At 48.6% G+C, this 26,100-nt stretch overlaps 1 long non-coding RNA gene across 1 annotated transcript; it reads right to left on the bottom strand.

Moving 5' to 3' along the window:
- Nucleotides 1–6,348: 6,348 nt before the first annotated feature.
- Nucleotides 6,349–25,680, bottom strand: LOC141582924 (uncharacterized). The gene is made up of 2 exons (XR_012515809.1): nucleotides 25,308–25,680; nucleotides 6,349–7,593 (listed from the first exon to the last, which is right to left on the bottom strand). It is a non-coding gene; the product is annotated as an uncharacterized LOC141582924 (long non-coding RNA).
- Nucleotides 25,681–26,100: the final 420 nt, after the last annotated feature.

The raw sequence follows: 26,100 nt of genomic DNA, 5'->3' as shown, positions 1-26,100 counted from the left end.
TGGTCTCCACCTACTCAATGAATGAAAGAAACCCAAACCCAAGTGAGAACAGGGGGAGGGGTTATGACCAAGCAGATTCACAGGCTTGCTGATGATTAAATGAAATTATATTGATCCTGGCAGCACGGACTCTCACCCTGTGGCAATGGCATATTTATTTTTAAAACATTATATTATATATATAAAAAATATATAGTATATATACATTCTTTCTTTCTCTCTTTCTCTCTTTCTCTCTTTCTTTCTTTCTTTCTTTCTTTTTCTTCCTTTCTTCTTGATACAGAGTCTCACTCTGTCACCCAGGCTAGAGTGCAGTGGCACAATCTCTGCTCACTGCAACCTCCACCTCTTGGGTTCAAGTGATTCTCCTGCCTCAGCCTGCTGAGTAGCTGAGATTACAGGGGCCGGCTTTCATGCCCTGCTAATTTTTGTATTTTTAGTAAAGATGGGGTTTTGCCATGTTGGGCAGGCTGGTCTCCAACCCCTGACGTCAGGTGATCTGCCCGCCTCAGCCTCCCAAAGTGCTAGGATTGCAGGCATGAGCCACCACGCCTGGCCTGCCATGACATATTTTTATGTAACATCATGTTACAACAGATGCTGTGCTCGTGAAAGTGCTTGTGCCAAACTGATGTCTTGTTTTACCCTCTCAGAATGGATGCTAGGATCTCTCTACTTCTTCATTTCCAGAGTAAGCAGGGAGCACGTTAGCATGTTTCTGTTCGATTTTTTTCGAGAGTAAGCAGGGAGCACGTTAGCATGTTTCTGTTCGATTTTTTTCGCAGCACACTTTAAGTTTTCTCAACGGGGTTGCCACGCCAGCACTGTGGGAGACTGAGGTGGGAGGATCACTTAAGCCCAGGAGTTTGAAAGCAGCCTGGGCAGCATAGCAAGACCTCATCTCTTAAAACATTTTTTAAAAAATCAGCCAGTCATGGCAGTGTGTGCCTGTAGTCCCAGCTACTGAGGAGGCTGACAAGGGAGGATTGCTTGAGCCCAGGAGGTCAACACTGAAGGGAACCATAATGTCACTCAGCCTGTGTGACAGAGTGAGACTCTGTCTCCAAATAATAAACAAACAAACAAATAAAGGAGTCTCCAAAAGTACTTGATTTTAAACATTCTCCTCCAAATGCCCAACAGAGCATAAAACAGCTATTAACAATAATTGCCCTAACAATTTCTTTTTGCTATGGTCATATCCGTATTACAGGAAGGATACTGATTTGAGACATCGAAATCAGTGAGTCTCAGCAGGGCTGCTCACGGAAGAGATGCGGGTTTCAGCAAACCCCCGATAACCCATGCACAACTTTGTGTAGGTATGGACGTGCCCATTTTCCATTTATATCGAGTTTTTTTGGTCAATCTCAAATACATCTGTCTTCCCATCTGCACTAGTCAGGGCTCTACAGAGGGACAGAACTAATGGAAAATATATATATATAATATATATTTTATGTATTTATATATTTGTATGTATTTTTATATATAATTATATTTTATATAATATATTTATACATTTACATGATATATATTATATAGTTATATATAAATCCACTTTTATCTATTTATTTATATACTGAGGTATATTTATAATAATATATACATGATATATTAACTATATGTAATATATATTATATAATATATATTATAATAATATATGTAAATATATATAATACATATAGTTATATATTTTATTTATGTGTAAATATATTGATATATAAATTATATATATAAATATATTTTATGTTTAATATTATAATTAATATAAATATATATTATTAATATATATTATAATAGATATGTAAATATATTATATATAATAATACATATAGTTATATATTTTATGTATTTATGTGTAATTATATTTATATATAATATATATTTTATGTTTAATATAATATAAATATAAATATAATAAAATTTATATATTATTTATAATAGTATTATAAATATATATTTTATATAAAATATATATGTAAAAAGGGGAGTTTATTAAGTATGAACTCACACAATCAGAAGGTCCCACAACAGGCCGTCTGCAGGCTGAGGAGCTAGGAGAGCAAGCCCACATCCCAAAACCGAAGAATCTGAAGTCTGACGTCCGAGGGCAGGAGCCTCCAGCGTGGGAGGAAGATGGAGGCTGGGAAGTGAGGCCGATCTCCCTCTGCACATTTTCTACCTGCATATATTCTAGCCCAGCTGGTCGCTGATGCGATGGTGCCCACCCAGACTGAGGGTGGCTCTGGCTTTCCCAGCCCCTGACTCCAATGTTCATCTCCTGTGGCCACCCCCTCACCGACACACCCAGGGCCGGTATTTTGCATCCTCCAATCTGATAAGGCTGACACTCAGTATGAACCTTCACACATCTTTCACAGCTGCTGCAAAAAACCCAACTTTAATCTTCAGGAAGTCTTTTTTTTTTTTATTTTTTTTGAGACGGAGTTTCGCTCTTGTTACCCAGGCTGGAGTGCAATGGCGCGATCTCGGCTCACTGCAACCTCTGCCTCCTGGGTTCAGGCAATTCTCCTGCCTCAGCCTCCTGAGTAGCTGGGATTACAGGCACGCGCCACCATGCCCAGCTAATTTTTGTATTTTTAGTAGAGACGGGGTTTCATCTTGTTGACCAGGATGGTCTCGATCTCTTGACCTCGTGACCCACCCGCCTCGGCCTCCCAAAGTGCTGGGATTACAGGCGTGAGCCACTGCGCCCGGCCTAAGAAGTCTTCTTAATAAAAAAGAAATATACTTGCCATTCAGAGTTTGACACAAGGTTCAAGGCCCTTTTCAGAAAAACAGGAGTTTTTAAAGAGGAGTGTAAATTCTCATCTTCTTGGGAAGCATTCAAGAATAAAGTTGCAGCTGTGACTTCATTAGAGAATCCCATTCGCACTGAAGGTCACACACATCTATTTTCCCCACTTTGTTCTTTGGTGAATAGTCAGAATAATGGCAATGGTAATGGCTGCAAGCATCCCGGGCTTAGACTGTGCTAGAAACTTTTAAACACATTCTGCATGTATTAATGTATTATTTTATTATTGTTGTTATCAAGACAGAGTCTCACTCAATTTGTTGCCCAGGCTGGAGCGCAGTGGCATGATCTCGGCTCACTGCAACCTCCGCCTCCTGGGTTCAAGCGATTCTTCTGCCTCAGCCTCTCGAGTAGCTGGGATTACAGGCATGTGTCACCACGTCCAGATATATATATATATATATATATATATATATTTGTATTTTTAGTAGACATGGGTTTCACCATGTTGGCCAGACTGGTTTTGAACCCCCTGACCTCAAGTGATCTGCCTGCCTCAGCCTCCCAAAGTGCTGGGATTACAAGCGCGAGCCACCGTGCCTGGTTCGTATCACGTATTTCTATGTGATATGCATGTAGAACTAGTGTGTTGTGGTAGGCATTATATAAGTGTTCTCTTCATTTTTCAGATTGGTTACCTTAGGGAAGCAAAGGTTAAGCAATTGGCTCAGGTCTGTTAGCAATCAATTATATGCCCAAAGTGGGCTGTAAGTCAAAGCAACCCAATTTTAGATCCAGACTATGTATGCTCTTTGTCCAGATTTTCATACTGGAGGGGCCCTGACCCCTTCCATTGAGAGGGGCTTCTAATCATTCTTCTGTAAAGACACCTGCACACGTATGTTTATTACAGCACTGTTCACAATAGCAAAGACTTGGAACCAATCCAAATGCCCATCAATGATAGACTGGATAAAGAAAATGTGGCACAGAGACACCATGGAATACTATGCAGCCATGAAAAAGAATGAGTTCGTGTCCTTTGCAGGGCCATGGATGAAACTGGAAACCATCATTCTCAGCAAACTGACACAAGAACAGAAAACCAAACACCGCACGTTCTCTCATGAGTGGGAGTTGAACAATGAGAACACACGGACACAGGGAGGGGAACATCCCACACCAGGGCCTGTCTCGGGGGTCGGGGGCCAGGGGAGGGAGAGCATTAGGAGAAATACCTAATGTCGCTGACGGCATGATGGAGGTAGCAAACCAGCGTGGCACGTGTGTAGCTGTGTGACAGAGCTGCGTGTTCTGCACGTGTGCCCCAGAACTTAAAGTATAATGGGAATAATAAAAAGAGGGGCTTCTCGCCTCCTTTGAACCCTGCAGACAAGCAGGAGAGAGACGCAGTCTGCACGGCAGTGTTGAAAGTCAGCGCACACCCGCGAGTCTGCGTGTGTCTTAGATGCACAGTCTTAGAACTGTGGTCGGTCAACCCGTCAGGAAGCTGTGCCTTCCTCCAGAGCTCTCCCCACCAATGCTTGCGGCCCCCACTACCACCAAGCCCGCCACTTTTCCTCTTTTTATCTTTGGTCCTGGTCTGTGACCCGGGCTGCAGCGCAGCGGTGGGGGCGAAGCTCCCTGCAGCCTTGGCCTCCCAGGCTCAAGACATCCTCCCACCTTGGCCTTTCGGGTTGGTCGGACTACAGGTGCACACCACCACGCCTGGTTAATGTTTTTAATTTTTAGTAGAGATGGGGTCTCACTGTGTTGGCCAGGATGGTCTTGAGTTCCTCGGCTCAAGGGATCCTCCCTCCTTGGCCTCCCCAAGTGTTGGTATTGTACACATAAGCATGTAACATAAGCTGAGTCCCACACACTTCTTGACGATCTTCCCATGTTCTCTCAGATGAAAGAAAATTACCATATGCCATCCGTCACCCCAAGAGCATAAACGCCCCTTTCCAGAGGAACGTATGTGCCCCACGGCCCCTTCAAACACCCAGCCATCTTGCTTGTTCTCTGCGTAGATGTGAAAACTAACCCTTAGCCATGTGTCTGTCACGTTTTCCTTCTTGGGGTTAATAATAGAATAAGTGTATTAAGACATGAGTTGACCGGACGTGGTGGCTCACTCCTGTAATCCCAGCACTTTGAGAAGCCGAAGTGGGCACATCACCTGAGGTCAGGAGTTCGAGACCAGCCTGGCCAACATGCAGAAACCCCATCTCTACCAAAAAAGAAAAAAAAAATACAAAATTAAACGGGCATGGTGGCGCACGCCTGTAGTCCCAGCTACTCTGGAGACTGAGACAAGAGAATCACCTGAACCCAGGGGGCGGAGGTTGCAGTGAGGCAAGATCACGTCACTGCACTCCAGCCTGGGTGACAGAGTGAGACTCTTGACTCAAAAAAACCAAAACCAAAACAAAAGCATGATATTTTTTAATCAGAAGTGCAATTAAGATTGTACTTATAAAATATGGTTTTCAGACTTTTTCTCTTAGCGTTTGACCCTGTTTTTTTTTTTTTTTTTTTTTGAGACAGAGTTTCGCTTTTGTTACCCAGGCTGGAGTGCAATGGTGCGATCTTGGCTCACCGCAACCTCCGCCTCCTGGGTTTAGGCAATTCTCCTGCCTCAGCCTCCTGAGTAGCTGGGATTACAGGCATGCGCCACCACGCCCAGGTAAATTTTTTGTATTTTTAGTAGAGACGGGGTTTCACCATGTTGACCGGGATGGTCTCGATCGCTTGACCTCATGATCCACCCCCCTCGGCCTCCCAAAGTGCTGGGATTACAGGCTTGAGCCACGGCGCCCGGCCGCTTGTGTGATTCTTACGGCAGGTTTTTCTGCCTTGTGGTTGGGTTCCCATGTTGAGACCCTGCCCGGGGAAAGCTGAGACCTGCGAGGGTGAAGTGTGGCATTCCTCTGTGTATACGGTGAGAATACTTCCTGAGTTCTCAGACACGGAGCAAGCAGACCTCCTTTAGAAAAATGACCTCAGAAGAGCTTGGGTGTTAAAATCATCATGGGAGCTCGGACAGTCCCTTGTTTAGTTGTTATTTTAATAGAAAGCATCCCTTCCCACACCTATGGAGACCATGTGAGAGGCATCTCATTCTATAGTTGCAGCCAGAGGCCAAGCGTGGTGGCTCACACCTGTCATCCCAGCACTTTGGGAGGTTGAGGTGGGCAGATCACCTGAGGTCATGAGTTTGAGACCAGCCTGGCCAACACGGCGAAACCCCATCGCTACTAAAAATACAAAAATTAGCCAGGCATGGTAGTGGGAGCTTGTCATCCAGCTACTCGGGAGGCTCACTTGAACCCAGGAGGCAGAGGTTGCAGCGAGCTGAGATCGTGCCACTGAACTCCAGCCTGGGCGACAGAGTGAGACTCCGTCTCCAAAAAAAAAAAATGCACCAAGAGCAGACTGCAGCAACCTCAGGTGATAAACGCATTTCCACCCACACTTCCCTGCAGGGCCAGTGAATGAATACTGTGTCTGTCACCCAAATGCTACCAAGCTAACAGTATTCAGCGTTCTGTTTTCACACAAAGATCCACCACACCCGTGCCGTGTGGTTTCAAAAAATATTTTATTTTCTGGAATAGCCATAATTTCTCAGCTCTGTCTTTGTGGCCTCTCTGCAGACAGAGGAGGTGGAAGCTATGACAACCAGAGAGGTGGCACACATCACACCTGCAAACACGGAATAATGGGAGCTTCTCGAAAACGCTCACCAGGGCGCATACGGACAGGATGGGGAGTGGGCGTCCAGGGCTGCCGTCTGTCCAGGGCATTCAGAGAGACCAGTGCGCGGCCTGCCTGCGTCATCTCTTCACTGTCGCGTGTTAGTTAAAGGAAGCAGAAGCCGCACGGCGGAGAGTCCTTCGCGGCCGCTGGACGGGGCGTTGCGGCTGTCACACGTGATGACATTTGAGAAGGGGCGTTAGGCATCAGGTAGAGTCTGATGGTCACGAGCACGAGATTTGCTTCTGGAAATGTCCAGGACTGTTGTTCTAGGTGCAGAGTCTCTCGTCTGTATTTGTAGGGCAATGCCGTTCTTCCAGGATGTGACTTTTCCTTTCCTGCAACAGGCAGGAGAGGAATGTTCGGGGTCACCTGGCAACCACGATGACGGGGCGTCCTCGGTGTCTCTTCCTGGAGGATCTGCTCCGCACTCAAGAGGAAGCGATCTCGCAGGCGTCTGTATCAGGTTGATGGCGTGGACTGCGTCGGAGAGTTAAGTTCGGAAACCTCCAGCTGCACCTACTTTAACGATGGCATAATCTGAAGCTGATAGATCCTCTGGATGGGTCTAGCCAGTAATAAGAGTCAACACTTCCACTGGGGTACCTGTCGGCATGGCAATCCCTGTGAATTCCGACTCTGCACAAGAGGAAGGAGCGTGAACACTTCACAACAGACTGGGCCAGGCAGGTGGGCGGAGCTGGCTGGATCGGACCTCGAGGGTGGATGGAGGTTACAGATGCCAGCAGGACTCGGGAGGTGACGCTGCCCGTGCGTCCTGGCTGCCTGGCGATGGCTTGGCAGAAGGAGTGACGGGCGGGGGAGATGGCCTTAGTCCTGACAGTCCTGCCACCCTTCAACCCCCACAGGGCAGCTGGGTTGACATGCTGGTGGACAGTCTTCAGAGCAGGAACGAGCAGTGACCTTCAGAGACCCATCCCTCCACGCGGCAGCCCTGGCCTGTGGGTGCCTGCTTACCAGGGCTGTGTGCTCACAGCTCCGGGGCTGGCACCTGTCATGCGTGCAAACGCCAGACTCCACAGCTGCCAGCGTTCTCCAGTGCCTTAGGGGACCTAAGAACATGGAAAGAGAAGGGGAAGAAAAGAGCAAGAAAAAAAAAAAATGAATGGCCATCTGATGAAAGACTACACCCCTCCCCCCATGCTCTGCTCTCTTTAGAGACAGGGTGTGCCCCTGTTCGCGAGGCTGGAGCGCACTGGCACAATCATAGCAATCAAACTCTTGGACTTGCTAACTTTTTTAGAGAGGGGGTCTGGCCCTGTTCCCCAGGCTGGAGCACAGCGGTGGGACCATACGTGACTGTCATCTTGAACACCTGGGCTTAAGCAATTCTTCTGCCTCAGCCTCCTGGGTTGTTAATGCTACAGGTATGTGCCACTAAGCGGATAATTATTTATTTTTATTTTCTGTCTTGTTAAGTTTCCCAGGCTCATCTTGAACTCCTGGACTCAAGGGATCCTCCCACCTCAACCTCCCAAAGTGCTGTGCTGACAGGCATGAGTCCCTGAGCCCAGCCAGTCCACTCCTTCAATGCTGCTGACCAGTCATTTCACCCAGAACATTGGTTTTTAGTATCACACTCAAATAAAAAGAACCAGGGCTCCCTGAAATAATGGTTAAGTCTAAGCACGGAACTTGGATGATACACGTAAGCCTGGACCATCTTCTCATACCAGAAAATAAGGAAATTGCATTTTCTGGAATATCCATAACATCTAGCTCAAACACAAAAATCTCCAAGACAACAAGACGCGGGTGTGTCAGAGACACGAATCCCAACCTGAAGGAGCTTCTGGTGCTCAAAGCTGAAACAGTCTAGGCAATAAAATAAAATATTAGATGGTAACCAAAGCAATCAATCATTCAATAAATACGTAAGTGAAGGCGGACAGTCAAATCCACCATGCAGAAGAGTTCCAAATAATTTATGTAGATTTTTTTTCTTTTTTTGAGACAGATTGTTACTCTGTCACCCAGGCTGGAGTGCAGTGGTGCGATCTTGGCTCACTGCAACCTCTGCCTCCTGGGTTCAAGTGATTCTCCTGGCTTAGCCTCCCGAGTAGCAGGGATTACAGGCACCCACCACCACGCCCGGCAAATTTTTTTATATTTTTAGTAAAGATGGGGTTTCACCATGTTAGCCAGGATGGTCTTGATCTCCTGACATCGTGATTCACCTGCCTCGGCCTCCCAAGGTACTGGGATTACAGGCGTGAGCCACCGCGCCCGGCCTGATGTAGGTATTTGATGAACTATAACTCCCCGTTTCTTTAAGTGTGCGTTGCGTATACAGACTTCCTTTGAAAGAGCATGGCGAGGGGGAATGATGACTTCCTCTCGGAGGAATCTGACAACCACCACCTCAGCGCTGATCACGGCCAACGTCCACAGTCACCATCAGGTCTGTATCTTGATATGACGTAATGGGAATGACTTCATCTCTGCAGTCATCCACCCCAAAACCGGCCACCCCACTCTAACCATGAGAAAAGTTGCAGACAAATCCCAACAGAGGGACACCTTGACAAAATACCTGACCCGTCCTCCTCAACACCATGCTTCCTGTTCAGTCCACAGGACTGTGAGAAGTAGAAAAGTGCCTTTGTAAAGTTTCCTTATGGCCAAGCGTGACGGCTCACGTCTTTCATCTCAGCACTTTGGGAAGCCAAAGCGGGTGGATCAGGAGGTCAAGAGATCGAGATCATCCTGGCCAACATGGAGAAACCCTGTCTCTACTAAAAATACAAAAATTAGCCGGGCATGGTGGTGTGCGCCTGTAGTCCCAGTTACTCGGGAGGCCGAGGCAGGAGAATCGCTTAAACCAGGGAGGCAGAGTTTGTGGTGAGCCAAGATTGCGCCACTGCACTCCAGCCGGGGTGACAGAGCGAGACTCCATCTGAAACAAAACAAAACATCAGCTCTTGCATGAACTAATACTGTGGGAACTCACTCATTACCATGAGGACGGCACCAAGTCACTCATGAGGAATCCGTTCCCGTGGCCAAAATGCGTCCCACCAGGCCTCTCCTGCAACGCCGGGCATGCTACTTGAACAGGAGATTTGGAGGTGACAGACACCTCGGGGTGTTGGTTCATCTGAACTGACATGTGCTGTAAGTGACACACACTGGGTTTGAAGAACTGGTGTGAAGAACGAACGCACAGTATCTCATAACTCTATGTGCCCTTCTAACGTATTCTAAATGACTATATATACGATTCGAAATCTATTCTAAATAACTACAGATACAATTCGAATACATTGTAAATAACGATATATACAATTCTAAATCTATTCTAAATAACAATATATAAAATTCTAAATCTATTATATGTACAATTCTAAATCTATTCTAAATAACTGTATGTACAATTCCAAAATCTATTCTAAATAACCATATATACAATTCTAATATACTGTAAATAACAATATATACAATTCTAAATAATTCTAGCCACCTATATATACAGTTCTAAACATATTTACACATATATTTCAAAAATATAAATTTGAAATGAATTTTGTGTATATGTATATACTTATATGCCTATAAAATGTGCATATTCATTTATGACATTTATTAATATGTTTATATAGAAATATATATATATAATATATATTTTTTGAGACGGAGTTTCGCTCTTGTTGCCCAGGCTGGAGTGCAGTGGCGTGATCTCAGCTCCCTGCAACCTCCGTCTCCTGGGTTCAAGTGATTCTCCTACCTCAGCCTCCTGAGTAACTGAGATTACAGCTAATTTTTTGTATTTTTAGTAGAGATGGGTTTCTTCATGTTGGCCAGGCTGGTCTCGAACTCCCGACCTCAGGTGATTCACTCGCCTCAGCCTCCCAAAGTGCTGGGATTATAGGCGTGAGCCACCGTGACCGTGCCCAGAAAGAAATGATCCTAATAAAATCTGTACACATTTAACATTAAAAAAATATATATATATAAATTTCTATATTTATATAAATATACATTCTGAAATGAGACTTTTTATATACTGATAAAACAGGTATGTTTATATATAAATATTATAATAAAATTCTGTACAAATTTAATACATTGAAAAATATACATAAGCTATAAATTTATGTTTCTGTAAATATAAATATATGTTGAAATTAGACTATTTGATATAGTGATTAAATATATGAAAAGATTTTAATAAAATTTGTATATATTTAATTAAGTTAAAAATACTCAAACTGTAACTTCATATATTTAACTAAATATAAAAATATACATACATGTTAAAATGAGACTATTTTATATAGTTGTTAAATACATGATTTGCATATAAATATATTGTAATAAAATTTGTACAGATTTAATAAATTTAAAAACATAAAATATGCATTTATACATTTATGTAAATATACATTTATATACCTGTTAAAAGGAGACTTTTGATATAGTGATTAAATGTATTATTAAAATTGATTTCACCATTTTCATTTTACTCCTTTGTTAATGTATTTAACAAAGAGTTTTCAATTGCTTATGTGGATCGTATTTTATTTTATTTTATTTTTGAGTCAAAGTCTCAGTCTGTCGCCCAGGCTGGAGTGCCATGGCGGGCTCTCAGCCCACTGTAGCCTCTGCCTCCTGAGATCAAGCGATTCTCGTGTCTCAGTCTCCCGAGTAGCTGGGATGACAGGCACATGCCACCATGCCCGGTTAATTTTTGTATTTTTAGTAGAGACGGGGTTTCACCATGTTGGCCGGGCTGGTCTCAAACTCCTGACCTCAAGTGATCCACCCACCTTGGCCTCCCAAAGTGATAGGATTATAGGTGTGAGCCGCCTTGTCCAGCTCATATTGTATTTTTTTTCTTTTCTTTTTTTTTGTTTTTGAGATGGAATTTTGCTCTTATCACCCAGGCTAGAATAATGCAGTGTCGCTATCTCGGCTCACTGTAACCTCCGCCTCCCGGGTTCAAGCAATGTTCCCGTCTCAGCCTCCCAAGCAGCTAGGATTACAGGCGCCCACCACCATGCCGGGCTAATTTTTTTAAAATTATTTTTTATTAGAGATGGGTTTTCACCATGTTGGCCAGGCTGGTCCTGAACTCCTGACCTCAGGTAATCCACCCTCCTTGGACTCCCAAAGTGCTGCAATTATAGGCATGAGCCACCATGCCTGGCTCATATTGTATTTCTAACAGGTAGAGTTGTAGACCCTGAAATTCTGGGTCATCCAGGGAAAGTACAGAAACAGGGCTCCAGGTACCTCAGTGGAGTGCTAGGTGGGGCTGTAGCCACATGGGCGTGTTCCCCAGAAGCCCCCAAAAGTCCTGTGATCTCCACGAACACTGGGCTGGGCAGGCCGCCACTCCACCTCGCACCCCATTCAACCCCATCCCCTTCACCTTAGACAGTGGCAGGAAGACTCTTCATCAAGGAAGATTCAGTGCCCCTTGGGATCTGTCCTTATTCCAGGAAATCAATTGGAGCAACTGAGAAGTGACTAGATGGTTATTCTGAGCACTTGGGACGACGGCTGGGGCCACAGGGGATTCCTTGATACTTTCTCAAAGAATTCAAAACCTACTGAAAAGTGCTTTCCGGCCGGGCGCAGTGGCTCACGCCTGTCATCCCAGCACTTCGTGAGGCTGAGGCCAGTGGATCAGCTGAAGTCGGGAGTTCAAGACCAGCCTGGCCAACATGGTGAAACCCTATCTCTCCTAAAAATACAAAAATTAGCCGGAGATGATGGTGCATGCCTGTAATCCCAGCTACTTGGGAGGCTGAGGCGGGGGAATGAACTCAATCTAGGAAGTGGAGGTTGCAGAGAGCTGAGATCATACCACTGCGCTCCAGCCTGGGCAACGAAGGTAAAACTCCCATCTCAAAAAAAAAAAAGGAGCTTTCATTCACTTGAGTATCTCAAATGTTCGGTTGTGAATGCCATCTACCACCTCCTGAATTGCTGCTGTTGGTAAGAGAATGGGTTGATTCCCCAAAGTAATCATGATGACGACACGTAGCTAACCCCAGGAACCAGTCCCAGGCAATTCAGCTTTTGCAAGGAGCCTAATCCTTGTCAGTTCAAACCAGGTGTTCCAGCTTTCCATCTGCTCTTTCTCCCACCTGTAACTCCATAAATCTTACCTTTAAGAATGGGTGGGGGTTGGGCACCATGGCTCACATCTATAATCCCTATAATCCCAGCACTTTGGGAGACCAAGGCAGGCAGATCACCTGAAGTCAGGAGTTTGAGACCAGCCTGGCCAACATGGTGACACCCTGTCTCTACTAAAAATACAAAAATTAGCCGGACGTGGTGGCGTGCACGTGTAGTTCCAGCTACTCGGGAGGCTGAGGCAGGAGAATCACTTGAACTCAGGAGGCAGAGGTTGCAGTGAGCTGAGGTTATTCCACTGTACTCCAGCCTATGAGACAGAGCTGGATTCCATCTCAAAACAAAAACAAAGATACAAAAGGAACATGTAGGTCTCCACCAATTACTGTGTCTTTTCATGAGACCGATGCTCAACAGATGGAGTCAGACGGCCCACCAGCTGGGGTAATTTGAGAGGCACAGAGGGTGGCCTTAGGGTTGGGGGTGGCACCTTCAGGAAAGCATCCCTGGATTGCTTTCCGACACAGTGATTCTGGGAGGTCCCAGGAAAACCTGACAATCCACCCAGAGGCATAAACGTAACACTCAGGCTGTCTTGCTTACTCCAGGGAGCAGGAAGAAGGGCCAGAGGGAACCGGGTCCCGGATGATGGGTTTGCGTGTGACCTGCACTGTGGGGAGCAGAAAAGTTCCTTTTTCAAGTTTCCTTTCTTGTTAAAGAATCAGTGTTGTAACCAAGCAAGTCAGGCGATGCCACACTCTGAGTTCCAAACCAGCGACCAAGGGTCAGCTCCCGCTCAAAATCTCGATTTCCCTCTATGCCGTGATTTAGGTGGGGGAGGGGGAGCCTGGCTGAAGCGGAATTTCACAGAAGCAGAAAGAGCAAGTTTGTAGGCGGCATTAGGGAGGGTAGCAGGGGGGCTTCCCATACAGCCACTAAGAGGGGTGTTCAGGTACTTTCTACGCAATAATCAAAGGGGCGTTTTTCACAACAGCAGGTTACAATGATTACAAGTGTGAAGGAGCGTAAGCTTCAAACTTGAACGCTTCAAGGCATCTAAGTGCATGACCCAGCTATGCACCCACGGGGGCTGTGGCAGGGAGGGAAGGCTAGGCTGGAGCTTACCGCTGAGATGGAGTCAGGCAGGCTAGCCCAAGTCAGGACATGACATAGGTGTGCTAACAACTCTTTATGAAGCCCGATGCTATGCAGCTGTTGACACGCCGTGCTTACAGGCACGTGGTATATTCTATGTCCTCGTACTTTCACTAAGATATCTGAGCTGGATGGGTTCACAGGTGTATCCCTGGTCTCCATGACTTTCACCCGTTTAGAAAAGTTTTAGGTTCTCAGCCAGTCGGGTTTTAGTTTAGATACTGAGGTCTGGCTCCGGCCCACGGAGCTCAGACACAGCAGGAAGGACGACCCCACACGTGTCAGGGATCCATGTTCGTGTTTTCTTTTATTTGTTGTACTCTCATGGCAAGATGGCCAGCGAGGGTCCCCTTCCTGCAGCCCAGGAAGTAAAAATTTCGTTGCTGGAAGATCCTTTGTCTCAGTGCTAACTTTTCCTTGTGGCACCAAACGTGTTTCCAACATGCATTGATTATGTTCCAGGTACGGTATGCCTTTCAGAGTCAGTTTCTAGATCTCCAATCTTAATACACGAGCAGCTTTAGCAGCCCCTTACTTTGTCTGCTTCCTTATAAATCCTGGAGGCAGAAGCCCCTCAGGGGAGAATTCTGGTGCTCCATCTTAGCAGTGGATGTTGCCCAGGTGACTTGGACTTCAGGCACCATTACTGAGTGACGATCATGTTGCTCACCTGCTAACGCTTACAGGTGGATAAGGTGTGCTCATAAGGTGGGTTCCCCAGAAACAGAGATTGAGGTTGAGATTCAAAGGCAGAGAGTGATTGCAGATGAAGGGAGGGCAGACTGGTTAAAAAGGCACTGAGCCAGCCAGGCACGGTGGCTCATGCCTGTAACTCCCGCACTTTGGGAGGCCAAGGTTGGCGGATCACAAGGTCGGGAGATCAAGACCACCCTGGCCAACATGGTGAAACGCCATGTCTACTAAAAATGCAAAAATTAGCTTGGGGTGGTGGTGAATACCTCTAACGGCTATTCAGGAGGCTGAGGCAAGGGAATCGCTTGAACCTGGGAGGTGGAGGGTGCAGCAAGCTGACATTGTGCCACTGCACTCCACTCCAGCCTGGTGACAGAGTAAGACTCCAAAAAAAAAAAAAAAAAAAAGGCACCGAGCCATGATTTGGTCTCAGGACGTATCTCAACCTGATCAGCAGCAGGCTCTGGAATACAAACTGAGCTGCAGAATTTGCTGCATTTGGGCATGGAAGTGTGTGTGTGTGTGTGTGTGTGCGCGCACGTGTGCATATGTGTGCATGCAAGAATGATCCTATGTCCTGTGGCTTCCTCTGAAATGAACCTTGGGCTAGCTTTAACTGGAGAGTCTCTCTTGACCTTCAGGGCTACGCCGAGGATCACGATGGCTGAAAAATCTCCTCCCAGTCCCCCTGGGGTTCTTCCTCCATGTTCTGGAGCACAGAGACTCTGAGGTCTGTCTGCGGGATGTTCTATGACATGCTGTCTGGACTTCTGTTGTACCTGCGATCAAAATGTACCATTTATCCAATAACCTTGCCGTCTCCCCAACAGGGCATTTATACTCAGAGAGCAGAAGCCACGTGTGCCCAGTATTATAGCTGCTGGTACGGAAGAGTCAGGAAAGGTTTGTTAAATGAGTGTTTCAGGCTAAATGGTGTCTCTCCGAAATTCCTATGTTGAAAGCTTAGCTCGCATTGCGATGGTAAGAGGTAACGATGTGAGAATTATGTCATTAGGGTGAACCCTCATCCAATAGGACTGGGGTGCTTATAGAAAGAGGAGGTGAGGACACAGACACGAACAGAGGGATGACCCTGTGAGGACACAGGGAGAAGACGGCGTCTCCAAGCCCAGTAGCGAGGTCTCAGGAGGAGCCAGCCCTGCCCACACCTGGATCTCAGACCTGCAGCCTCCAGGACTCGGGGGGAATCAATATCCCTTTTTTTATACCCCGAAGTTTGTGGTCCTTGGTTATGGCAGCGTTAGCAAACTATGAGTGAATCAAACAGTCCATAGCTTGCAGTGCCAGCTGTGCTGTGCACTAGAACAGCCACCAGCCACATGTGGCTGCTTACGTTTAAATCAATTAAAGCTCCGTAAAAATAAATATTCAAGCTTTGCATGAATCCATGCTCCACAGCCACTTGTCCTTGCTGGCTGCGACGCCGGCGCTGCCCTCCTGCTCACGAGTCCTGCTGTCGGTTGAATTAATTTCCCTGGCCCCAAGGAAAGCACGCCTTGTCTCTCTGCGCTTCTGAAGGTTACTGTGCCACCATTTGTCCCCAGACGTGGAACCCCAGCAGGAGGGAAGGGAATACTGAAATGATGATTGCGCTGGGCGCAGTGGCTCAGGACTGTCATCCCAGCACTTTGGGAGGCCGAGGCGGGTGGGTCACTTGAGGTCAGGAGTTCGAGACCAGCCTGGCCAACATGGTGAAACCCCATCTCTACCAAAAATACCAAATTAAGCAAGGCGCAGTGGCACCTGCTCGTAATCACAGCTACTCAGGAGGCTGAGGCAGGAGAATCACTTGAACCCGGGAAGCGGAGGTGGCAGTGAGCCAAGATGGTGCCACTGCTCTCCAGCCCGGGTGACAGAGTGAGACCCTGTGTCAAAACAAAACAAAACAAACAAGCAAAAAAACAGTTGAAAAAAAATGAAAAGAAATAATCTTTGCATTGAATAGGGTGGCTCATGCCTGTAATCCTAGCATGTCAGGAGGCTGAAGCAGGAGGATCCGAGACCAGGAGTTTGAGGACAGCTTGGAAAACATGGGGGAACCCTATGTCTACGAGAAATACAAAAATTTGCTTGGTGTGGTGTTACGTGCCTGTAGTCGCAGCTACTCTGGAGGCTGAGGTGAGAGGATCACCTGTAATCCCAGCTAGTGAGAAGGCTGAGGCAGGAGAATCGCTTGAACCCAGGAGGCGGAGGTTGCGGTGAGCTGAGATCACGCCACTGCACTCCAGCCTGGGCGACAGAGAGAGATTCCGTCTCCAAAAATAAAAATAATAAAGAAAATCATGGGTAACTCACTTAGCTTTCATCGTGACATGACCTAGGCTTCACACAGGTGGGAATTAACAACGATGAGTAATGCAGCGACGTGCGGTGATCAGACCAGCATTAATGGATGGGCTTCGGGGACACTTCGCTTTTCTCTTTCCCTAATGATGTCCGTCCATTTTCCCTGAGGGTCCTTCATGAGCATTCTGGGTGGTGGGCTCACTGACGACCTGAATCATTGCATTCATGCAAACAGCACCAAGGCACGGCTCTGCATCGTCCTGTGAGGAGTCACACACAGGCGCAGGCGGGTGGAGTGGGAGGTTGAGTCTGGTCAGGTGGTAACAGACAGCACAGTGACGTGAGAAACAGCCTCTGCTGACCACTGCCAACCTGGCCTTGAGATCCCCAGTGGGCAGTTATTTCTCTATTACTTATTTATTTTGAGACAGGGTTCCAGTCTGTCGCCCAGGCTGGAGTGCAGTGGCACGCTCTCAGCTCATTGCCACCTCTGCCTCCTGGGTTCAAGTGATTGTCCCTCCTCAGCCTCTCAGACAGCTGGGATTACAGGTGTGCATCACGACCCCTAGCTGCTTTTTGCATTTCTGGTAGAGACGGGGTTTTGCCCTGTTGGCCAGGCTGGTCTCGAACTCCTGACCTCAAGTGATCCGCCATCCTCAGACTCCCAAAGTGCCGGGATTGCAGGCGTGAGCTGCCGCGCCCGGCCACGGACAGCTTTTTGACCACATAAATAAAGACGGTTTTCACCTTCCCCAGAAGAAAATGTAACAGCCTATCCCAAGATTTTGTAATAAAACTGTAAAATTGTCATAAACCCACAGTAGGTGTTCAATAAATGCATACACATTGCTCCCACATCCAGAAAATCCTGCTTATGAGGCAACTGAGGAGAGTTTCCCGGAGAGATTCCTCCTGAGGTTTTCCACACAAGTGAGTCTGATCCCTTCCCTCCAGGCCGGCCGCTTAGTCAAAGGGCTCCGTGGGCTGTAACCTATTTTGGAAACTGTTTCAGAATCGCCTCCAAGCGGCTGTCTAGACCTTACCTTACGCTCACGCTATTTTGAGCTAAAAGCCGTATTGATTCGACCGGCCTCTGAAGCTGTGCCCCAGACTTGGCTGTGAAGGAGGCTGAGATATTTCCAAACCTCCTCGCCTCTGCCTGGAAGGCTCCCTAGCTAAGGGATATCTCTTGAAAGATCCTGCCTCTGGGGAGAGTTCCAGAAAGGAAGGGCCCATGCTTGCCACACAGCAGCCGTGCTCTGAGACCCTCCTCCGACGGGGAAACATCCCCCTCTGTCTGCACCCCTCACCCCCGCGTGGCGTCGCCTGCAGGTACCCCGTTTGTTTCACTCATTCGTCCCTTGAATTCACCCTTCACATGTTGCTAAGCCAAATCGGGGACGTGTGTGGGGGGGGGAGTAACTCATGGAAACATGATCTTTCCACACATGGCATTACCCAGCTGGGCGCGGTGGCTCACTCCTGTGATCCCAGCATTTTGGTAGGCCGAGGTGGGCAGACCACCTGAGGTCAGGAGTTCAAGACCAGCGTGGCCAACGTGGTGAAACCCCAACTCTAAACACAAAAATTAGCCGGGCATGGTGGCTCAGGCCTGTAATCCGAGCTACGCAGGAGGCTGAGGTAGGAGAATCGCTGAAACCCAGAAGGTGGAGGTTGCGGTGAGCCAAGGTCACGCCATTGCACTCCAGCCTGGGTAACAGAGAGAGACTCTGTCTCAAAAAAAGGAGAAGAAGAAACGGTATTACTGAGACAGCACAGCAGGGGTCTGGCTCACGTCACAGCAGCGTTTTCCTGCTTGAAGACACCGTTACAGATTCTTCCTCCCACTGGAGAGCCTCCTGGCCGGGCACGCCGGCCTGGGAAGTGCTGGGAACCGCATGAAGGTGAAGGCTCCTCTGCCTCTGAGGAGCTCTGCCTTTGTCCTGTGTCTCTGACACCCTGAAAGGACGCAGCTCTGCGAGTCAGGCCCCCGCGCTGCCCCTCGTAGCTACAAATTCACGTCGATTTCCCAGTTCATGCTGTAAACGGGATTGAGCCTGACAGCGACGAGCTCCGAGTATCACAGAGCGAGTGTGTCAGACTCAGGCTGGCCTCTCCCTCTCTGTCAGCACCTTGGAATTCTGTATTATCTCTCAGCTTGCCTCCTCCCAACTCTTTTTTTTTTTTTTTTTTTTTTTTTTTACAGACATCTGCAATGCAGGCAGGTTGCAATATGAACATCTGTGGAGCAGGGCCTGAGAGGAGGAGATGTAAAAGGATCTTCTTTTTAGGGTGAAGGAGCATCATGATACCCTGAGCAACATTCCCAGCCTCGACATTCAGTAACTCAGAACGGCTCTGAGAGCAAGAGCCATGTCTTCAACCAATTCTTTTTTTTCCCATGTCACTTATCTTGAATTCCAAAATGTTTCTTGCTAAAGAACTTTGGGTTTTTTTGTTGTTGTTGTTACAGTGATATAAATTTGGAAGGTATGTAAATACTCTTATGGAGCGTGAACTCCTGTGACCCAAATACTTTCTTCTTTTTCTCTCCTCCGCTACTTCCACACCTCCCCTGGGGAAATACACACGACAAGCGAACAAACACCTCTGACCCTTTCTGAGGCGGCCTGTTCCTTCCTTCCTCCCTCCCTCCCTCCCTTCTTCCTCCCTCCCTCCCTCCTTCCTCCCTCCCTCCCTTCTTCCCTCCTTCCTCCCTCCCTCCCTCCCTTCCTTCCTTCCTCTCTTTCTTTCTCACTCTCTCTTTCTTTTTGCTTCTTTCCCCCCAGGCTGCACTGCAGTGGCATGATCTTAGCTCACCACAGCCTCTGCCTCCTGGGTTCAAGCCATGCTCCTTCCTCAGCCTGCTGAGTAGCTGGGGTGACAGGCATGTGCCACGATGCCCGGCTGACTTCTGTATTTTTAGTAGAGATGGGTTTTGCCATGTTGGCCAAGCTGGTCTGGAACTCCTGAGCTCAAGTGATCTGTCACCTCAGACTACTAAAGTGTTGGGATTAGAGGCGTGAGCCACTGTGCCCGGTCCCTTTTTGTTTTTTCTTAGACATAGAGCCTCAGTATGTTGCCCAGGCTGGTATCGAACACCTGTGCTCAAGTGATCCTTCCACCTCGGCCTCCCAAAGTGCTGGGATGACAAGCGTGAGCCACTGTGGCCACCCTGTCCTTAATGATCAGCTTTAGAAAGTTCCCTCTCCTCGAGCTGCACACGTCCCTCTCAGAACTCCCAGCTACCATCCCTCAACACACTGTCTCATGCTTTGCCTCGTCTCAAGCTTCAGTACAGCTGGAATTTGCCCCCTGCCCTCCAGTCTTCTTGCACAGAAGCTGAGGTTTCCAGGAGGCCCTCTCTGCCTCTTGGGGGACCTTCCCCTTAAGTTTGGAAGACTGCAGAAACCAAGCAAGGGAGCTTTTAGGAGGGTCTTCACACTACACGGGAAAGCAAGCAAAACGCATTTAGGGTCACTTTCTCAGGAGCTTCGCTTTAAGGCTCTTTTTTTCTTTAGACTCATAACAATCTTTTTTTTTTTTTTTTTTTTTTTTTTTTGAGATGGAGTTTCGCTTTTGTTACCCAGGCTGGAGTGCAATGGCGCGATCTCGGCTCACCGCAACCTCCGCCTCCTGGGTTCAGGCAATTCTCCTGCCTCAGCCTCCTGAGTAGCTGCGATGACAGGCACGCACCACCATGCCCAGCTAATTTTCAGTATTTTTAGTAGAGAAGGGGTTTCACCATATTGACCAGGATGGTCTCGATCTCTTGACCTTGTGATCCACCCGCCTCAGCCTCCCAAAGTGCTGGGATTACAGGCTTGAGCCACCGCGCCCGGCCAACATTCTTTACAATTGGGAACAAATAAAGTATACTGGCCCGGCGCGGTGGCTCACGTCTGTAATCCCTTTGGGAGGCTCAGGCGGGGAGATCACTTGTGGTCAGGAGTTCGAGACATGCCTGGCAAACAGGGCGAGACCTCACCTCTACTAAAAGCACAAAAATTCGTCAGGCGTGGTGGCGCACGCCTGTAATCCCAGCTACTGAGGAGGCTGAGGCAGAATTGCTTGAGTCCAAGAGGCAGAGGTTGCAGCAAGCCAAGATTGCGCCACTGCACTCCAGCCTGGGCAACAGAGCAAGACTCCTTCTCAAGATAAATAAATAAATAATAATAATGTATATACATATATTAAGATCGCTTTACAAAATACAAGAGTTTTCCTTACACTACGGACATAACTACTAACTTCTAAAATACAGAAAAAGTGTTCAATTCACTTTTTAAATTTCTTAATGACTGATTGTCAATATGCATTAAAAAATACACCAAAAGCCTGAAATCCGAGCACTTTGGGAGGCTGAGGTGGGTGGATCCCGTGAGGTCAGGAGTTCAAGAGCAGCCTGGCCAATGTGATGAAACCTGTCTCTACTAAATAGTCCCAAAATCAGCCAGGTGTGATGGCTTAGGGCTGTGGTCCAAGCTACTCGGGAGACTGAGGCATGAGAAATGTTTGAGGCCGAGAGGCGGCGGTTGCAGTGAGCTGAGATCACACCATTTCACTCCAGCCCTGGTGACAGAGCCAGACCCTGTCTTAAAAAAAATAAAATACATAAAAAATGTTAAAAATGGAAACCTGAGTGAGCAGTGTCTAGAAATAATTAGCAGTTATTCCGTAATCAATTTTTAAAAACTTAAAAGAGAATGATTAATTTTAAACCCTAAAGGAGATCTGAAAGTAGAAACATAATTTAAAACTTCCGTGTGATTTTATACACACACACATGCACACGCCACAAACACACACGCACCCCACACACACCACAGCACAAACAGAAACATACCACAAACACACACACCCCCAAAACACAGCATACCACAAACACACACACCACACACACACACCACAAAGACACATACCACAAACACACACACACCACAAATACATCATGCCACACACACACACCACAAACACACACACACCACAGACACATACCACAAACATACACACACCACAAATACATCATGCCACACACACACACACTACAAACACACACACACCACAAACACACACACACAACAAACACACACAGCACACACACACACCACAAACACACATACCACAAACACAGACACCACAGACACACACACACCACAAACACGCCATGCCACAAACACACCACACACACACCACAAACACACACACCACAAACACAGTATGCCACAAACACACACACACCACACACACCACAAACACACAAGAACCACACACACACACCACAAACACACACCACAAACACACCATGCCACAAACACACACACACGCACACCCACAAACACACCATACCACAAACACACACATCACAAACACACACACCACAAACACACACACACACACCACAAACACACGTTTGCCACAGATTAATCAGTAAAAGCTTGGTGGCCGATGATTTTTTTCTTTTATTCTTGGGGAAGTTACATAACGTTTTTTTGCCAGCCTTATTTCTCTACACTGTGTAATTGGGGTACTAATTATATTCCTGTTGCTGTCAGAGGGTAAAACCGAATGTACATAATATTATTGTAACTGCAGGTTGGTGCTGAGTCAAACACTCAGCAACTATTCGGTCTCATCGCCCTTTGCAGGAAAGCACAGGTCTTTTGACAGTACTCATATCCACCCTTGCATCCGTGGGGCGTCCACAGAAAATTAAGATAATAGCTCAGAGGTTTCTGTCTTGTCATAGTCTTCCCGGCTTTATTGAGAGCGTCCTTTTGCTCAGTTAGGGTTCATAGTTTCAGGGTCCAGCAAAACATCCTGAGCGACCATGCTGCTGTTCTAATACTCATGAACTCTCCCTCTTCTTTAGGTGTGAAATATGCAAATGGACTGGGCGCGGTGGCTCACGCCTGTAGTCCCAGCACTTTCGGAGACCGAGGTGGGTGGATCACAAGGTCAGGAGTTCGAGACCGGCCTGGCCAACGTGGTGAAACCCCATAGCTACTAAAAATACAAAAATTAGGCAGGCGTGGTGGCGCGTGCCTGTAATCCCAGCTCCTCGGGAGGCCGAGGCAGGAGAGTTGCTTGAACCCAGGAGGCAGAGGTTGCTGTGAGCTGAGATTGCACCAGTGCACTCCAGCTTGGGTGACAGAGCAAAGAAAAGAAATACGAAAATGATCACCATGATCTAAGGACTCCCTTGGAAAATGGATGGATCTGTGTGAACTGGCGGATATAAAAGAGGATCACAGAGAAGAGTTACACGTGTAGGAAGAAATGCACCCAACCTCTAGCCAAAAGCTCCAAGTGTGAGTCTATGGCAGTTCCAGTGACAACTCTGCACTGACCCGCTGGGTGACCTTGGGCAGGAATCACTTCTACCTGCTTTGCTCTGTGTACCTGAAACAGGAGTGTTAGCAGCAACCTGGCGTCTTCCCAGGCCGGTGGCGTCGGTTCCGAGGAGTGCTGCAGGGAAAGGTGTTTTGTACATCACGCAGGAGGCTGCACAGGCCTGAAGTAGTGTGATTTCCTTCTGTCTAAACGCTTCTGGTTCTACCCTTGTGTACTTGGGGGAAGGAGAGTATTTGCCAGGGGTATTAGTGTTCTTCTTCCACAAGAGTGTTAATTAGCTGTGTGCTTTGTGACTTCCCGCACGCCCTGCCATTTGAATTCTGAAGCCCTGCGTTTTGTTCTGATGATGTGATGAGGCGTTCAGCGGACATGGTAGTGACTATTAAGTAGGAAATTTAATGTAATCGTTCATAGAAAATCAATATGTAGATGGCTAGTTTCTAATTCATGAGAGGACATCCTCTGGGAAACTGAATAAACATTGCTCCTTGGAATTGAAATTTTATGTAAGAAAGATAATCCAAGACAGGCTGAGAATGTATACGCTCTAAGAAATCACCAGATGGGACGCGGACCTCAGCTGTCATGTTTGGGGTGACGACGATTATGTGTTTGGCTTCATTTTGGATTTCCTGGGTGGGATGTGCTAGCGTGAAGCTCCAGTAGCCTTTTCCTCTACTCGGGGAATCATCTGCAAAGCACCCCATTTTCGATTTTCGTAATCAAGCTTCTACCCTGTTTCTTTTCAGTTAATTTAACAGCCGCAGCACACACAGTGCTTCAAAAACATCGGGCCGTTCTGCTGTCAGAGTCTTTTTGAACTGAGCTGTAAAAATCGTAGATTTGGGGAAGTGACCTGGGAGTTGGGGGTGCGGGGGGACAGGCTGAGGAGAGGCAACAAATCCCGCAGGTGAACTTGACAGCTTCCCCGAACCCCGCTTTGCAGACGGCGGCTTCTGTGGCTTAGGCGCTGCAGAATCGCTGCCTCGGCTCCAATTTTAACTACAGAAAACAAACGCGCGCGCGCGCGCGCACACACACACACACACACTCACACTGACACTCACACCCTAACCATCCCAAATCAGACATTCGCACACTCACTGATTTTCCAAAGATTCCCAGGACAAGTAATCTATACATTACCCTACGATCAAAAGTCCCAGGATTTTTTTTTTTTTTTTTTTTTTTTTGTCTCCTTAACCCTTAAGTGGCTGGAAACTGTGAATCACAGAGGAATCCACAAACCTAAATAACATCCAGCAAAGCTCAGTGGGACCCGAGGTGAGCCCCCAAACAGCTGCTGTCTGCCCTGATTACCAGAGGAAGACATCCCAGCAGGTTGCCCATGCATAAATTGGCACTCTATTTAAATTGGGTGTTTTTCCTCACAGGGTTTTTTTTTTTTTTTTCCTCCCAGAGAAATATTCAAAGGGAGGCATTTTTTTCTGGCTGAGAAGGTGTTGATTTAAGTCACAGATTGCTTCACCTTCCCAAACTTGCCCGGCACAATTGGAGTAGGGCAAAACCTCATCCTCGTCACGTCCGTCACTCTCCCCTCCGGAGCAGGGACCAGAGGACTTTAGAGGACACCTCCTCCTACTGCCCCGCACGCCAAGGCTTTGGCTTCCCTGGGGGCGCCTGGAGGTGTGGAAAAGGCAAAAAGGCTTCCGACCTGGTTTAAATTCTGTTTCCATTCCTCCCTAGAGGTATCCCTTAGCCGTGGATGACCCTTGCTCGGTTCCCAGCCGTGCGCTCACCGTTTGTTTTTTTGTTTTTGTTTTTGTTTTTTTTGGTCAGTGGAGGTGATAGACGACCTGAGTGCGGGGTCCCCACGGCTGGGGCAGAGGGCTGGGGACCCGGTAGCGCCTGGTGTGCAATAGCGCAGCGGACCCACCCGAGAGCCCGCGCGCCCTGCTCCCAGCCACAGGCGGGAGCGCGTCTGGTCCTCGGACCCAGGGCGCGCAGTGGGTGGGTGGGTAGGACGGACCTGGAGGGGCAGGGCGGGCCGGCGCCCACCCCTCTGCACGGCCACCTACCGCTTCCCGAGCCCCCCGGGGCACCCCGGACTCCGCGCATCCTCGGGTTCGGTCCCGAGTCCGGATCCCGCGCCCTCCCCGAAGTTGGGGCTTCCCCGCCGTGGCCCCCGGAGCGGCCGCGCGAGTGCACTCACCCGCTCTCCCCGGCGCGTCGCTGAAGGTCAAGGCCAGGAGGCGGTGGAGGGCTGGCGGCGGGGCCCGGGGCGGGGGTCGCGGGTGCCGAGCTGGGGGCACCGCGGGACCGCTCAGTCCCCAGGGCCCTCCCTCCGGGGACGCCCCCCGGGTGGCGGCCCGGGGGTCCCGCGGCGCTCAGATGCCGTGGTCGCAGTCCACATCCCGGCAGATGTACCAGAGGATCACGTAGAGGATGAGGAGGATGGCGAAGATGAAGAGGGCCACCAGGATCGCCTTGGTCACCGGCGAGATGAGAGACTGCATGGCCCCAGCGGGGCGCGCGGGCGGGCGGGGGGCGCGCGGGGGCGCGGGGCGCGGCGCTCACGACCCCCGAGCGCGCCCGGAGCCCCGCGCCGGCCCCGCGCCGCATCCGCAATGCTCCGTGCCCGGGACGGACGCTGGGTGGCTGCTCGGAAGCCGGAGCGCTGGGGTGCGGGAGCGCTCGGGTGCCGGCGGCGGCGGCGGCGGCTCGGAAGCCGGAGCGCTCCGGTGCGGGCGGCTGCGCGCGGGGCTCCCACCCCCCGGGTCCCCGCTGCCGGCGTTCACCGGGCCCGGTGGCCGCGGGGCTGGGCTGGGGGCGCTGGCGGCCCGGGGGGCGGCCGGGAGGAGGGGGCGGCGGCCATGGGGAAGAGCCGGAGGAACGCGACGCGCTGGCCAAGTCCCCTGAAAACTTGGGCGGCGGCGAGACGGCGGCGGCGGCGGCGCGGTGACAGGTGGAAACGCCAGCCCCGCGGGGCAGTAGCGCGCAGCCGT

The sequence above is a fragment of the Saimiri boliviensis genome, chromosome Y (genome assembly GCF_048565385.1).
Source record: "Saimiri boliviensis isolate mSaiBol1 chromosome Y, mSaiBol1.pri, whole genome shotgun sequence".
NCBI lineage: Eukaryota > Metazoa > Chordata > Mammalia > Primates > Cebidae > Saimiri > Saimiri boliviensis.
This window is presented reverse-complemented; position numbering and strand designations above follow the sequence as displayed.